Source organism: Pongo pygmaeus, chromosome 6 (assembly GCF_028885625.2).
Source record: "Pongo pygmaeus isolate AG05252 chromosome 6, NHGRI_mPonPyg2-v2.0_pri, whole genome shotgun sequence".
Classification (NCBI taxonomy): Eukaryota; Metazoa; Chordata; class Mammalia; order Primates; family Hominidae; genus Pongo; species Pongo pygmaeus.
Genome location: NC_072379.2, coordinates 30,546,441 through 30,552,655, shown reverse-complemented (window position 1 = coordinate 30,552,655; position 6,215 = coordinate 30,546,441). Strand labels below are relative to the sequence as shown.

Genomic DNA, 6,215 nt, shown 5'->3' with positions numbered 1-6,215 from the left:
TAAAATGAGATGAAATCAAACACATTGGTTTCACTAGCTTACATACAAATAACAAATCACACTAATAACAAATATTTATAAATTTCTGAAACTGAATATCAGATAGGAACCCTTGAATGCAGAAGTGTATTGTGATTAAAAGTGACCACCAACAAAAAATACTCAACAGAAATAAAAGTCAAACTGCATAACACCAAAGAAAAGAAAAAAATATTTAAAACCATGAGAGAGAAAAGCAGGGAGAATCAATGAAGGTGAGAGCAAAGTCTCCACAGCCTGTGTTCAGCCAGAAAACAGAGAAATAAGTAAGAGTGCTGAGAGGTTACTGTTCAATCAATAATTAGATACTTCACCAACATATTTTGAATAAGTGAGGATGCACTAAATGATTTCCAAAAGCAAAAAAATGAGGAATCTTATTACCAACATGAGCTTATTAAGAATACACTTCAAAAAGAAAAAAAATTAAAATGAAGTTCAAGGAATCAAAATGAAATGCAAGAAACTGCAAACATATTGGGCTATCAAATCATGGTGGACAATGAACTAAAAGATCCCTCAAGTCTTTGGCAGCATCAGTTTTCAAATGATTAACATAAAATAACAGTGTTAAACTCTATAAATGTAACAAAATAAAATATCAAATTTTCTGATACTTCAATAATTTAACTGGTGTTAGAATCTCTTTTTCAGATAATTATTTTCAAAGAAAAAATATGTGATACTTCTGTCTCATCATTTGCAGAATATCAATTTTCCTTTTTTCAGACCTTATTAGCACCAAAGGGCTCACAGTGGCATAGGCCCTGGTCACGCGCCTCTGGACACCTGGGACGACTGGGTCATATGTTGATATAGGGATCGAGTAGGATGAGAGACTCAAATCCATCCAGTACATGACCACAAAGAAACTCACCAATAGCAAGATGGTCTCGGCGGCCCTTTTTTTCTGGAGAGACTCTTGGGGACATTGTTTTTTTTTTTTTTTACTTGCTCAATCTCTTTATTTAGTGGCACGCATAGAATGAATGAATCAGCTCTTAGTTGTGGCATACTTAGTAAGTCTGATCTTGCCTATAGAAATAAGATCTTAATACTTCATTCTCAGAACACTTTAAAACCCAAGCCACAGTTTTTCTTTCAAGGATGTGGAAAGCATTCCTCATTCAAATCTGATTAACGGTTTTATAATGTATGTACCTCATTTTTACTAGTCATTATCTTCATGCTGGATTCTAATGTTCTTTTTGATGGTGGTGTGTTCAATGATAGAAAATTACAGAGAGAAAATTCCTTCCTTCTCAGTTTATAAACAAACATTTTAAAAGCAACATTTTTGACGTGGTAGGAAGACATTTATATGACATATGCAGCTACTGCCTTAAATTGGCAAAAATAACAAAAGAAAAAATTGTTATTTAATCTTTAAATAACGAGTCTCTATTTGCTACAAATCTACAAATATTTTAAATATATTTCCTTCTACTGCAATAAAAATTAAGACAACCCTCTGTTTAACGCTTTTGAAGATGTTAATTTTATAAGGAAATAAAAAAGATTGACTTGCCTCCCAAATATCCAGTGATAAACTGAACCCTAATTTCCCTACTTCAAGAACATAAAAATGATGTAAAGTGGACCAAAGTGTGTAACAATATTAACAATACTAAAAATGATTTTTCATATGGTCTTTCACTAAAGTAATCAATGTAAAAAGAATGTAAAAGTGTGTTTTTGCTTGAAGATTTAGTGAATGTCCAGGGAATCACAATTTTTGAGCTTTTACATCTAGGGTACTATACTATGTGAAAATACTATGGTGCCTCATATAAAAAAGCACAGTGATAAAATTTCATATGTAAAATAGCCTAAATATCAGTAATAATTACATTCTCCATAATCTTTTATTATCTAAAACTTCAAAGCCATCCATCTTTTTCAGTGCTTTGAGTGAGCAATCAAAACAATCGTGTTTATTCAGGTTTAAATCTTAATTTCTCCTCTTGAAATCTGGAGGCATAGATGGAAGAGACACTTAAGGTCATCTTGTCCAACTTCTTAAGCCCACGTATGTGGAAACAGTCTACAACGTTTCATTATATCATCATTGACGCACCTTCTTCACCAGTGGCATTGTGGGAAATATGAAGGTCTTCAAGCATCTCAGCCAGACTAATTCGAGGTGCTCCTTCATTATCATCACTTTCCACAGGGATGATTGACTCTCTGTAAATGTTGACATTTTTTCTAATTGCCTCATCTTCTTCAAGATCTTCAAGAAAATCTTGGTATTGCCTTTCATCATCTGTATCCATGTTCTCTCTCTCGCAAGCTCTTTCAATTTCCAGTTTCTACATCACTGATGTTTGGTCCAGTCTTAGTTCTTCTTGATTAATACCACATCTGGAACTCTATCTGAGTTCATTTTATTGACATGCTCATCATTTAAATTACAGCTGGCCAAATCAAACCCTAACACCAGCTCTCCAGGATTTACAAGATGTCCCAAATGAGTACGACAAAAGTACTGTTTATCTGTATTCATTTCAGATGTCTTCTGTTCCCAGACTTCCCTGAGGGTATGCTTTTTTACATCATTCCAGCATCTGCACCACATTTTATATCTCGGACTATGCTGCATTCCATCACAATAAACTCCTCTAGCTGTTTGGGGTGACATAAACTATTGAAAGAGTGACTCCAGAAAGTGCTCCCATCAATATCCGCAACTTGTAGGATGTTTGGATCAGTGAGGTGAATGGCACTGGTTACTCCAATACACACACAAATGTGGTTCTATTTCCCAGGCTTTGTACCAGTTTTGGAGACAGACAACTTTATCCTTGCATATTGGAACAAGTGTGTGTGTGTATGTGTGTGTGTGTCTGTAGACATACACAAACGTGTAAAGTAGACTCAGAATTGCTAGTCCATACCCTTTTGGGAAGCAAATTGTTCAACTAGAATACAGTGTTTTTGTATAGTTCTTGAGTCTTACAGTATCCAACTAAAGTACTGTTTTCCAAAATTGCTTAGGTCAGGACCTTCCATTCTCACACATAGAATGGGATATAGTTTATCTTAAAAAAAAAAAAAAATAGGCTGGGCATGGTGGCTCATACCTGTAATCCCAGCACTTTGGGAGGCCGAGGCAGGCAGATCACGAGGTCAGGAGTTCAAGACCAGCCTGGCCAATTTAGTGAATCCGCATCTCTACTGAAAATACAAAAATTAGCCGGGTGTGGTGGCGGGTGCCTGTAGTCCTGGTTACTCAGGAATCTGAGGCAGGAGAACCGCTTGAACCCGGGAGGCAGAGAAAGAAGTGAGCCGAAATTGTACCACTGCACTCTAGCCTAGGCGACAGAGAGAGAGTCCATCTCAAAAAAAAAAAAAAAAAAAAAAAACACCAAAAAATTTAACACATGCTACAACATGTATTAACCTTAAGGACATTATGTCAAGTAAAATAAACCAGTCACAAAACAACAAATTCTAAGTGGTTCATCTTTTATGAGGTACCTGGCATAGGTAAATGCATGAAGACAGAAAGTACAATAGTGGTTGCCAAGGACGGGGGAAGGGAAAACGGAAATGGTTGTTTAATGGGTACAGAGTTACACTTTTCCAAGATAAAAAATGTTCTGGAGGTGGATGGTTATGATGATTGTACAGTAATGTGAATACATTTATTAATTCTAAAGTGTACACTTAAAATAGATACAACGGTAAATTTTATAGTATGTGTGTTTCACCACTATTTTAAAAAGGGAAGTTGTCAGCTTTAGTATAATAATAGGCAAATACTATAAACCTAAAAATAGAAAATAATTATCATTGTGTAAGAATACACACAGTTCTTAAATAATATTTTAAAAAATATATTACTAACTGATAGATGATTGATTCAAACACAAATAACATGAGAAAAACAAACTTAAGCATGATAATTTTATGTGATACTTGGGAAGGCTTCTGTAAATATAAAATAAAACATCAAAGTAATTTAGGATAAGATTAATACATTTGAATGTTTTTTCTGAAAGTTTAAACAGCAACAAAGTGAAAATTAATTAGAGACTATAAAATGAATTACAGTGTATTCTGTAAGCAGATAATTTATTTTAATAAAAACTCCACCAAAACAAAACTAACAAAAGTGGGCAAATTATTTTGAACACAAACAAATATTGCCTAAAAGTAAAAGTTCTCAAACCTACTCATAATTTGAGAAATGTGATTGGATATGAGATGAGAAGTCTATTTAAATAATTTTACCCAATACATAGGCAGTAAAAATTAATTTTTTGAGGCAGGTTCTTGCTCTGTCACCCAGGGTGAAGTGCGGTGGCATGATCTCAGTTCACTGCAACCTCAGCTTCCCAAGTTCAAGTGATTCTTGTGCCTAAGCCTCCCAAATAGCTGCAACTACTGGTATGCACCACCACATCAGGGTAATTTTTGCATTTTCTTTTCCATAGAGATGGGTTTTGCCAGGTTGGCCAGGCTGGTCTTGAACTCCTGGCCTCAAGTGATCTGCCAACCTCAGCCTCCCAAAGGGCTGAGATTACAGGCATAAGCTGCTGTACTCTGCCTAAAGATTAAATATTTCTGAAGACATCCATTGAAAGAAAATGTCAAAGTTGGTAAAATAGGGGAGAACAAAAAGTGGTCCCAAGGAGCCAACGCTACAACCCACAGCTTTCCCTGAAATGGCAAAACAAATCTAGCCCCCTGGGTGAGATTTTGCTAATCAAGGAAATTACCATAAGGAGGCTCACTTGGATGTGAAAAGCAGTGTCCAGAAAAATGAAGCCTCTCTCATAGGCCTGGATTTGACCTCATACCTCTAACCTCCAGTGCAACCACCATCATCTTTTCCACATCTCCCTCATGAAGTCCTCACAGCAACAGGAGGAATTCTAGTCAATTATCTCTTCTGAAAGGCCCTGTCCTTGAATTGTCTCTTCTCTTAGACTCTCAGTGTTTCATGCAGCTATTTTCTTTTCTTTTCCTTTTTTTTTTTTTTTGAGACAGGGCCTCACTCTGTTGCCCAGGCTGGAGTGCAGTGGTGTGATCTTGGCTTGCTGCAACCTCCACGTCCCAGGTTCAAGCGATTCTCCTGCCTCAGCCTCTCCAGTAGCTGAGATTACAGGTGCGTGCCACCAAGCCTGGCTAATTTTTCGTATTTTTAGTAGAAATGAGGTTTCACTATGTTGGCCAGGCTAGTCTTGAACTTCTTAACTCAGGTGATCCACCTGCCTCAGCCTCCCAAAATGCTGGGATTACAGGCATGAGCCACCGCACCCGGCCCATTCAGCTATTTTCACACAGAGCAGAGATCCATTGTCTGAGACATTAAAGTTTAGATTCCAACCCAGGTTGCACACTTATGCCCTGAGTGTATAGTGAACTGATTGCTATGGAGCAGGAACAGTCCTCAGGCTTCTAAGATGAAACCACAAGAGAACTCCAACACACACGACTCCACTTTCACATTTGGATAACCAACACCAAAGCCTACTTAAAACCATTTAGACACCTGTGTCTCTGACTGCATCTTCTGTGGGCCAATACCCTTGCTGGAGAAGACACACAATATGCACCCAGATATTGGTTCTCCAAGCCATTTACCTGAATAAGCAGCATTGGAAACACCTGAGAACTTGTAAAAAAAAAAAAAAAAAAGAATATTCTTGAGCCATGGACAAGAACTGCAGAGCAAGACATGAAGGAGAGGCCCAGTAATCTGTGATATTTCAAACCCTCCAAGTGATCCAGATGCACACTAAATTGAACAACGTCTGCAGGAATGAAGTCATAGCTCATCCCTGAGTTAACAAATTATACAAGGAATATACCACAGGCATGTGGCAATTTTGGAGTTTTGACTCAACACTCAAAAAAATATAAATAAAAATCAATTTGATTGAAGACATACCCTTCACTGACTTTTCACTCTTTTCTGTCTCACTTCTCTCCCTGTCCTCTTTGTACTTCCTGGGATCACCTCCCAAATCAACCTCTTGCACTTATTAAGTATCACAATTTTCTAAAGGAAAACAAATGATAATTTATTCACTAATTTATCAAATACAATAGAAAATTCATATGACAAGCGAGTAGCAGATGGTATATTTGATAACATTTTTATTATTGTAATGTGCTTGATAAGTTTTATTGTAAGGCCATAAATAACAATCAAACAAGTAAACAGA

At 36.6% G+C, this 6,215-nt stretch overlaps 1 pseudogene; it reads right to left on the bottom strand.

Moving 5' to 3' along the window:
• Positions 1 to 2,096: 2,096 nt before the first annotated feature.
• LOC129041503 (60S ribosomal export protein NMD3-like) overlaps positions 2,097 to 6,215 on the bottom strand; it is a 26,427-nt pseudogene continuing 22,308 nt past the window's right edge.